Source organism: Nannospalax galili, unplaced genomic scaffold (assembly GCF_000622305.1).
Source record: "Nannospalax galili isolate Female #2095 unplaced genomic scaffold, S.galili_v1.0 scaffold180, whole genome shotgun sequence".
NCBI lineage: Eukaryota > Metazoa > Chordata > Mammalia > Rodentia > Spalacidae > Nannospalax > Nannospalax galili.
In genome coordinates, this window is record NW_008348199.1 from 614713 (window position 1) to 625941 (window position 11229).

The following is an 11229-nucleotide window of genomic DNA, read 5'->3' on the forward strand; positions in this document are numbered from 1 at the left end:
GAGAGCTTATGTAGACTTCTTCAAGTGTCTCATAGCATTCAATAATAAAGGCAGGGGTCCTGGAGTTTTTTTCTATGTAACTTTTTTTCATAGATAACAGATATTCAGTTTACCTATTCTTGAGTGAATTTGGAAATTTATCTTATCACAGTTGCTATAGTATAAGATTCCTTTAACTTTCTGGTATCTGTAGTCTGTAGCGATGCCTCCTTTCTCATTTTGGTGTAAATTAGTCGCCTTTCTTTCCTGATATAGTCTGGCAGGAGTGCTGTCAGTTTTCTTGATCTTCCTAAAGAGCCAGTGACTGGTTTCACTTTTCTCTTTTATATTTCACTGACCTTTACTTTGGTCTTTATTGTTTCGTATCTTTTGCTTACTTTGGGTTTCATTTGATATTTTTCTAGTTTCTAAAGGTAAAACTGAGGTCATTGGTTTGAATTTGTCTTTCCTTTTCTCCCTCTCTCCCACTCTTGGTTCCTTTGAGACAGTCTTACCCTGTAACCCAGGCTGGCCTAGAACTTGCTATTTACCTACTATGTAGTCCAGGCTGGCCCCTTGAACTCATAACCACCCTCCTGCCTCAGCCTCTGGAATAATGAACTACCACACCAGCTTCTTTCTTTTCAAATGTTGAGCATTTGACTCCATCTGAAGCTGAACCAAGCCCAGGGGCCTCACATTACCTCACAAATTCTGGCATATTGTATTTTCATTTTTGTTTTGTTTTGTTGAGACAGGGTCTCCCTGTAGCCCCAGCTGGCCTAGAACTATGTAGACCAGGCTGGCCTTAAACTCACAGAGATCCGCCTGCCTCTGCCTCTGGGATTAAAAGCGTGCGCCATCATGCTCAGCTGTGTTTTCACTTTTATTCAATTTAAAATTCTGTTTTCTTTTGACGATATTCTTTGATTCAAGCAGTATTAGTATTTTACTTAGGTTCCAAATACTTAAGGACTATCCTAAATTTTGGGTTTCCATAAGGCCAGAGAACATATTTTTTGATTTTCAAAATGTATTTTTTTTGTTGTTATTTTGTCTTTTTTTTTTTTTTTTGGAGCTGAGGACCGAACCCAGGGCCTTGCACTTGCTAGGCAGGCACTCTACCACTGAGCTAAATCCCCAACCCCTAGTGTTATTATGTTTGAGTGTTCTGCTTGCATGTATGTTAAGTGCACCATGAGTGTGCTAAGCCAGGTTAGAACAGGTTAGAAAAGGGCATTGGATCCCCTAGAACTGGAGTTGCAAGAGCAGCCATCTCCCCAGCCCCAAGATCACATTTTGTACAATTCAATCTATCTTGATAAAACAGTCTGTGTGCACTTGAAAAATGTTTATTCTGCTGTTGTTGAGTGAGGTGTTCGATAAATTGTAATTAAGTCAAATTGGCTGGTAACTCAAATCTCCTATAGTCTACCTTTTTTTTTTTTTAAACGTTTTTCAAAGGTGTCCAGCACCAAGCCCAGCAGCGTTATTTTGTTGGACTTTTCCTTCCACATTTCGTCGAGGCTAGTTCTGTAAATTGTAATTAAGTCAAAATGGCGTGTAACTCAAATTTCCTATAGTCTTCCTTTTTTTTTTTTTTAAACGTTTTTCAAAGGTGTCCAGCACCAAGCCCAGCAGCGTTATTTTGTTGGACTTTTCCTTCCACATTTCGTCGAGGCTAGTTTCTACCACCATGCCTCGATCTCCTTTCTTCTGCGAAGTCTAATTTCTGCAAATTCAGTGTAGTGGACTTTTCGTCTCCTGCACCACAGTCCCCACTGGTGTTTGACTGTTTGACTCTGTCTCTGTCGTTTGGACCTGTAGGACACAGCTGCAATGACAGTTTGAAATTCCATTTTTTGGTTAATTCTAGTATTTGTGTCAATTAGGTTTGAAGACCACTTCCTCATTATGGGTTACACCCCATTTCTTTGCATCCTCATCACCTTTGGATATTTGATATTTTAAAGATTTTACCTCCTTGCATGCCGGTTATTTTTATTGTTGCAATAGACACTGAGCTTTGTTCTGGGATGCCGTTAAGTTACTTGGAATTTGTTTAATCCCTGTGGGTCTTGCTGTCATGATCTGTTATGCATGTCCGGATAAGTGCTCAATCTAGGGCCAACTGTTCTCCACCATTAAGCAAGACTTTTCTGACTTGGCTGCACCCTTCATGGTCACCAAATGTCTCTACAGGATTACAAAGCTTTTCAGTTCAGCAAGTGGAGACAGACATTCCTGACCTGTGTGAGCATGGGCACAGTCTCCCTTTAGGAAGATCCTTTCACAGGTCTGGAGTAGTTTCCCAGGATGTGTACAGCAGCCTCTGTGATGGGACCTCCAAGCACCTCCAGGTTCCCTCCCTCAGAGGCTGTCTTGTCTGATATTCTGATGAATGCTAACCACCTTGTCCTTCCTGGGCTTGTGGCTCCATCGTGACCACTCAAGCTTTCTGGGATTGGTCTAATCTCCATTCCCATCTCCCACCATGGCCTAGGATCTCCGAAAGCAGAAGGAAGCGGCAACTGGAGTGCTCCTTCGTTGTCTGTCTCTTCAAGAATCAATGTGCCTGCCTGCTATCCAATGTCTTGAAAATGACTATTTCTTATACCTGCCTGGTCTTGGGGTTGTGTCTGCTGGCAAAGGAAGCAGAAGCCTGTGTCTCCTCCATTCTGGCCACAAGTAGAAGCATCCCCTCTTTTAAAGCATGGCTGGCTACCTTCTGCTTCTAGACTGTGACCCCACAGAGCCCTATCCAGACTGTACTCCCAAGCTCCCAAAGGACAGGAGGTTGTTTGTGGTGGTGATGGGACACGTAGTCAGCAGTTTCCAGAGAAAGGAGGGTATGTGATACGACACAGGCTACTGGGTACCTGAGCTAGCTGTGGACTTTCTCTGGTCAGAGGCAAACCAGCTACATGCAGTTCTAGTAGGAGCCGAATGTTGGCAAAAGATGCTGGATGTGTGGGGCTTAGGGATGGCAAGGATAACAACCTAGAACTTCTGGCTACAGCTGAGATGTCTACATAGAGGACAGTGTTCTGCTAAACTGGAGAAACAGACTAGGGATTCAAAAGCACAATGCAAAGTATGACAGGTTAGGAAGCCTGAAAACAGATTCACCCAGGCGGGGGTGAGATACGGCAATAATAGGTTGAAGGCCTAACTATAATGAGCTGTGTCAAGTGGGGTCTGGCTGGAACTATGCTCACAACAGCCATGTCATCACCAGTCTACCCCATCCTCCCTGCCCCGCATCCTTCAGACCCACGTGCTTTGGGCATTTAATACTGGTTACCTTGCTTGGTGCAACAGGTCAGTAGGGTCACTCTTGCCCTTCCTATCTGGGAAAGTCAGTTACTGCAGCTAAAGTGTGGTATCCAGACAGACAGAGCTCTCCCTATGTTCATACATGGTGTAGTGGAGCTGCACCGCCCAGAAATCAGGAACAGGTACCACAAACCATGCTGCTTCTCTGGGCAGAGTTCACTTGCCTATGAAATGACTTGAAATGTTGGGTTTTTTTTCAAATCTCTACTTATTTTTATTTTATGTGTATGCGTGTATTGCCTGCATGTAGGTAAGAGCACCCGTGTCGTACAATGCTCTCAGAGGTCAGAAGAGGCTGTCGGATCCCCTGGGACTGGAGTTAGGGACAGTTGTTAGCTGCCATGTGGGTGCTGGGATTCAAATCCGAGTCTTCTGCGAGAACAACCAGTGTTCTTTAACTGCTGAGCCATCTCTCCAGCTTGAAATGTTGTTCTTAATAGAAAGGCTCTCCCAGGGTTCTTTTTGGTGTTGGCTGCAGCGAATCCTTTAGAAAAGCTGTGGATCATGGTTTCCTGTGTGGAGCAGCACCAACATGTGTGTGAGTACATGTGGGAGAACGTGGGAAAGTATGCTTTTGTATGAGTTGTGCAAGAGACTGAGTGTGGCGACAAGTCCATCTGAGTCCAAGGCTAGGACTGGGACAGCCAAGTCCTTCCAGCTCTCTGAGTGTCACAAGAATGTGGCAGCTGGGGTTAAACTGGGGTGCTAATCCAGCTTTGATGCTGACCCTCTGACCATCCAGGGCATGGGGTCAGGACCACCCGCTCTGACCTTAAATGAAAGAGTTGAAACCCCTCGAAGGCTGGAGTGCTCTGAGACTAAAGAGAACCTGTCCGTGGGCCTCCCTGATGGGGCTTCTGGAAGAGACAAAAGGCCAGTTGTGTACCATTCCTATGGTAGAGGTCTGCTGGGCACCCAATACCACCAAGGCTGTATTAAGTACCAGGTCCCTGTCCTCAAAAGCCAGATGGTATGACCTAGATGCTGGGATGTTGGAGGTAGGAGAGATCAGGAAGGACAGAAAGGGGTCACTGCAGGGAGAGAGCTGAGTGGCAATGCCACTGAAGGGACAAGGACAAAGATAGGAAGTTGGTGATGAAGTGAGCAAACAATTGAGGAAGAGTGTTCGGGCAAAGGGGACACACAGAGGGTACGAGACCCAGCAGAGCCTGGATGCCTGGGGAGCACCAAGGTGGTTATGACGGACTGCTACAGGGAGGAAGCAGACCTACACAGGGCCATCAAGGATGCTGCTTGTTCTGAGCAAGATTAAGAGTTTGAAGGTTTTGGCAGAAGGGTGATGTGATATGACAGAGGCTGAAAAAGGCAGAGATGTAGCCAGGCATGGTGGTGCACACCTTTGATCCCAGTTCTCGGAGACAGAGGCACCCACCACCACCAGGGCTGTATTAGGGCAGATCTCTGTGAGTTCAAGGCCAGCCTGGTCTATGTAATGAGGTCCAGGTCAGCTGGGGCTACAGGGAGACACTGTCTCAAAAATACCAAAAAAAAAAAAAAAAAAAAAAAAAAAAAAAAGTAGATGTGGTGGCCATGTCAGAGGTAGGGAGCCCAGAGATGCCTAAATCTGGCAGGCCCTCCTAGAGTGAAGGCAGCCAGGTGGCCGGGCCAGGCAGGAACGTGGAGAGAAGCAGCAAAGATCTGGAAGGTGGAGCCTTAGGGCTTACTGACCCATTCAATGTGGGAAGTGACAGAGGAGGAGGAGCCAAAAATGGCCATGGAGATTCTGGGCCAGCACCTGGCAGGGTGCTGGGCAGGATGTCCAGCTACTGAGTTTGGGAAGGTTTGGCAGGGACAGGTCTGGGGCAGGAGCTGTGTGGCACCGTTACATGGGAAATACCACCAAGAAGGAGCTGGATGCAGAAATTTAAAGCTCGGTGCAGTGGTCAGTCAGTACCATCAGTGTTTAAGGCCTGGAGACTGGATAGATTTTTCAAAGGGTGTGTGTAGAAGAAAGCAAGCCCAAACCTGTTGGCTCTAGAGAACATCAGATTTAGGACTGGGAAAGAAAGACCGAGGGGAAGCAGAGGGTCCCAGCAGCAGCAGGAACCAGGAACCAGGTAATCATTTGGAAGAAAGGCTTGGGGAGGGGGGAGACATGCAAATGCATGGTACTTGAGGGGCTCTGCTTTCAAAGGGAGCCAAGGAAATCACAGGGATGGCGGGGGGGTGGGGGGACACTGGCTAGGGGGCTCCATTGCCCTAGGAACTGAGATAGCCTGAGAGGCTGTGGGGGGGGGGGGGGCCTCTGGGAGTGGGGGTTTATGGGAGTCGGTGTTTCTGGAGGAGGCAGGAAGGCTCTGAGCTGGCGGAGGGCAAGTGGTTGAGTGGAATGGGCAGCAGGACTGCAGCTAGGTGGTCAAGAGAGGCAAAGGCACTTGGCGTGTCTGGGGCCACAGTCACACCTGCATCACCATTCTGCACCATGTAATGGGCAGGAGGTTGCACTCAACTAGGGCTGGGTTTGTGCCGGTGAAGAATTCCACATGGAGCCGGCCTGGCCCTGAGGAGTGCAGGTCTGATGGAAAGGAACATGTGACCACAATGACGTCTGGCCTTGGGGCACAGAGTGGAGCTGCAGAAGACCAGCAGTCTTGGCCATGGCACGCTCACCCCATACCCGACAGGGGTGGGAGAACAAGGGTCTCAGGACTCAGTCTTAGCTTTCTCCACTGTGTGACAGTAGAGGCCCCAGCTCCCAGCGATGGGCTGCTGAGGTTAAAAGTGCAGCCAGGCAAAGCCCTGAAAATAGAGAGGAAGCCTTGTCCCTCCTCCTTAGCTGGGGGACAGGCCTGTGAGAACACCTCTGGGGGCTGGAAAACCTGCGGGGAGAGAAGGGGGGGAACAGCCAGAAAGCAGGCAGGCTAGTGATGCAGGCAGTCACTGCCTCCTCCTGCCAGTCCATCCCCCAGAGGGCAGTACAGGATTATGTCTGACCACACTGCTCCTCAGATGACCCACAGATCACCAACTTGCCTGGCCTGGAACTTGCTCTCAAGGCCTCTGGTTTCTGTCTCCCGAGTTTGTAGCAAGTACAGGCCAGGCAGTTCTGTGCATGCCACCAAGGACCCTCCATAGCACGATATTAACATCAGCACTGGAGCCACTGGCCACTCCACTTGGCCCTGCCCCACCTTTCCGAGTCCCCACTGCAGCCAGGGATCTCAAAGCCTGTTTTGTCACTTCAGAACTGGGACTTTGCCCATCAGGTCAGGCCTGGCTCACACTGACCAGTCTGGGATTCAGGTCCAGGACCACTGTCTGCAGGGCTATGCGGAAAGGCAGGGTAGGAGAGACCCCTGCCTGAGGGGTCTTCCTATGTGCAGCACAGAATTTCCCTTGCCCTGAACCCGACCTCTCTCTTGCCCTCCTGACACCATGTGGTTGTCTACCTGAGTCAGTGGGAGAGCGCAGTTACTGCCCCATGAAGCCACAAGCTCCATGGAGCACAGCCCTTGACAGAATTGGCAAGTGGGCTGTGTGTGTGTGTTTTGGGCCAGGTCTCCAGGCTCCTCCAGGTCCCCTTGTCCCACCCTGGGCCAACACCTCACTGGTCTGACCTGTAGAAGGCAGGTGGGTGTGCCCAGAGCATGAGCCAAGAAAGCCTTTGGGAGAAGGGCACAGGTGACAGGAGAGGGGAGAATGGTGAGCAGGAGGGCAGAACAGAAGTGGAAGCAATTGCAAGAGCTGAGAGAGAGGCAAGAAGCTGGGGTCTGAGGAGCTGGAGGCCCAACTTGGCCACTGTGTGGGTTTATCATTTACAGGTTATTAATTGCTGGGAAGTTGCAGCTGGAAACCTCAGTGCCAGCTAAATAAAGCAAACCCTATCCGAGTAGGACTCGGGAACAAAGGCTCCACGTAAACATCTCCCGAGGTGTGGAACCTCTGGGTAACTCAAGGACCTCACATTCAGACACCAGAGTTGTGAAACCTGAATACCTGACTAGGTTATTTAACCGTCTTCTGTGCTTGATGGCAGTGGAATGTGGACTTACCAAGCATGAGTCATCAGCAGCAGCACCTAGGAAAATACCCAAGTCACCCCAATTACACCATTATCAATGGCTGCATCGCTCTGCAACCCAACCCAATGAAACTGGAGAGAATGCCAGCTGGGTCGGGCCTGGAGGAATCCAAGTCTTGGCGAGGGCTGCCTGCCTGGCAGCAGCCTCTGCAGTCATGCCAAGCCACAAGCCCTGTGTGGTCGCTGTGCACAGAGGTGTCAGCCCCATTTCACAGTCCTGGAAACTAAGGCCCATTAGGGCTCAGTCCTCTCTTGTAGCTCCAACCACAGAGGGAGCAAGGCTGATTGAAGCTTTGACTGCAGATGGCTGGGGTACTGAGATGGGGGGGTGTCACTGGGGGCCGCCATCTTGACAACTGGAATGATGACCATTCAAGGAGCATCTACTGTGCTGGCACATGCCAGGAGCTGTGTGGGAAAGATGTCATTAATGGGTACCACTGCCTTTGCTTTATAGATAACAAGATGCACACACTCCATTACTGGTCAAGGTCACACAGCTGGCATGTGGCTAAGTGCAGCCCTAGGTGAGCAGGGTCTATGCACTTCCCATTATGATGGCTGCCTCTGTCCCAGAGTGGAGATAAAACAAGGAGACCTGAGGAACGTGCTTGTCTTCATGATCCTCACACGTACCATGCCCACCTGTGCAGACTGCACACGGCTCCTACTTCACTGTCCCGCAGCAGTGAGCCTGGCCTGGTGGAAAGAGGAGCCAACTACAGCTGGCCCACCCACGAGCCAGTAGCGCTCCCTGCTCTTAATCAGTGATATGTTTCTGGAATAAAAACCACATCAGCATTTTCAAGTTCAGACAAGGCTCCCCCCTCCTTCCTAATTTTCCCTTCACTCGGGCGAGGCTAATCCTCCTGCTTGACTGACAAGTCTTTAGACTCAGCCACGCACTTAAAGCACCAAAAAATCAATGACGACAGCCCAGGGAGATGAGTTTTTCAGATTTCAGCAATACCACAGCCCAGAATTACCAATGTGAATTTTTGAAAAAGTGATTCTAAAATTGAGGTGAAGTCTATCCTTGCCACCAGTCCTGGCAAACTCAGACGGAAGGTGCAGCAGGATGATCCCTACTCTCCCTTCCCAGGGACATACCTCGGGGGAGCAGGCAGGGCTGGCAGATAGAGGGGTCCCCAGGCTACAGGTCCTACAAAGGCTGAAGCTAGTGACAGAAAGATGAGCTGCCCAGGACAGAAAGCAACGGTGAGTGGATGTGGGAAAGGGAGGGCAACGGCTGCACTCATACAGATACAGGTGAGTTGCAGCTCAGGAGACATCACAGAAGACAAGATGGGGGTGGGGTGGGGTCTGCAGAGGGTTTACCATGGCGACAGGGTAAATATTAGTGTTTCCTCCCTCTGCTATTTCAGACAATGTTCAAATTAAAAGTCTCTGCTTCCACAACTGAATCTTACATGTTTTTTTTAAAGAAATGGGGGCAGGGGGCAAACTCAGTGTAATAAATTTTTTAGGCATTTGTTCAGCAAAGCATCTAAGAAGTAACACTTAAGCAGAGCCTCACACCTGAGTCAATTAGCCAGGCAGAGAAGAGGGGAAAGATGGCTCTACTGGCATTCTGAATGGGGTGATTTCTCCTTGTAGGGTCGGTTTCAGGCATTGCTAGATGTTAACACCTGGGCCCTGTCTACTAAATGTCAATGACACCCCTTGATTTCAAGTGACAGCACTTACTTCCACACATTCCCAGGGGCCCCCTGGTGGTGGTGCAGAGCACTGCCATGGAAGAACTACTGGGGTACTCAGGCCTGTGGGCAGTGTGTGCCTGTGTGGCAGAGTGGGGAGCGATGGTTTGAGATTTTGGGTGGCAAAAGGCAGGTACCAGCTGGATCATAAAAATGGTCTCGAATGCTCTACTGGGCAGTAAGTCACCAGACATGGGGAAGGGAACGGCAGCACACATTTGTACTCTGATGCATTAGTGAGAGAGAGCGCCAAAACTATTCTTTGTGGCAAGATTAATCACAAGTTCAATTTAATACACATGGGTAATGTGGATTTTCTATTCATTTGTACATTTTGTTTTTTGTTTTTTTTCTGACCCTTCTGGCCAAGACCTCAGAGATCTGCCTGCCTCTGCCTCCTGAGCACTGAGACCAAAGGTGTGTGCCACCAAAGCCAGCCCAGCCCACATTTGTATGTTTTAATAATCAGATCTTTCACAGAAATTGTACACTCCATCTAAATTGTTACTTCAGGAGGGGCATAGAGCTGCCTGATCACTGCATTTCCCTTTTTCTGACTGTATGGTGTGTGATGTCCCATCTTCCACTACCACAAATTTATGAGTTTTTCCCTGAGCAGTCTAGCTATATTTATCAATTTTGTCCATTTTTCTTTTTGAAAAACATTTTGAGTGTTTTGTTTGCATGTATGTAAAGTGCAACATGTGCATTCCATGCCTGCAGAGGCCAGAAGAGGGTGTCGGATCAGCTGGAACTGGAGTTATGGATGGTTGCTAGCCAACACGTGAGTCCTGGGAATGGAACCCAGGTCCTCTGGAAGGGCAGTCAGTGCTCTTAACCACTGGGCCATCTCTCCAGCCCCAATTTTGTGTGTTTTCAACGGACGTAACTTTTTATTTCATTTTCTCTACTGTTGCGTTTCCTATTCCGGTGATTTCTATTTTTAGTTTTTTCTTTTTAATGTTGTGTGTCATTGGCTCAGGTTGTCTAGCTTCTCATGCTGAAGACCACTGGCTTAAAAAAAAATTTTTTTTATGTGTTTGAGTGTTAAGACAGCATGTATGTACATGCACCTGTGTCATGAAGTGCCCAGAGGACAGAAGAGGGCATCAGATCCCCTGGAACTGGAGTTATGGATGGTCGTTAGGCACCAAGTGGGTGCTGGGACTCAAACCCAAGTCTTCTGCAACAGCAGCTAGTGCTCTTAACTGCTGAGCCATCTCTCCAGCCCCGAGACCATTGGTTTTTAACTTTTTAAAAAAATTTATTATTTTTATTTTATGTGTATGCATGTATTGCCTGCCTGCATGTAGGTAGGTGCACCCATGTTGTGCAATGCCCAAGGAGGTCAGAAGAGGCTGTTGGATCCCCTGGGACTGGAGTTACGGACAGCCGTTAGCTGCCATGTGGGTGCTGGGATTTGAACCTGGGTCTTCTGCAAGAACAACCAGTGTTCTTAGCCACTAAGCCATCTCTCCAGCCCCTAAAACTCTTCTTTTGTGATATTTCAGAGCTCCAAAATTTCCTCAGGTACAACTTAGGTTGCATCTATGCATTCCCAATTTGCTTTTAGTTTCTTCTGTGACCCGCACAGGTTATGTACAAGTGCTTTAAAATTTTCAAATATGCACTTCCTCACAGGCATCTTTGCATTATAGATTTGAATTCTGTTTGTGAACTCATTTTATTCTGTCTAATTAAACATAAAACACTGTTAGGATAAAGTTCTAAGAGAAACAAGTTGCAGAGTGTGGAAGAACATGGAAGAATACTATTTCTAAACATCAAAAACTGTTTATCTTTAAAATGGACTGCAGCAGGAACTACATTTTCTCGATTCCAATTCCAGTGAAATCACTTAAGGAATGCTGCAACAGTTCTGAAGTATCTCCATAATCCATTCAAAGATGTATTACTTGAATGTATACAAGATGCAAAAATGTAAACATGGTTTGAAATGCTAGATTTCCTTTGGGAACAAGTAAACGAGAGCTGTGAGGACAAGCAGGCTACACAAGGACTGAGAGGACCCCGCAGCAGGGCACCTGCAGATGGCTGAGGCCTGAGCCTCCTAGGAAGGAAGCAGGACAGAGGAGGGCTTGCCTTGGGCAAGGTGCTGTGAACACAGACACAGGAGGCACCACCAGGCAAGAC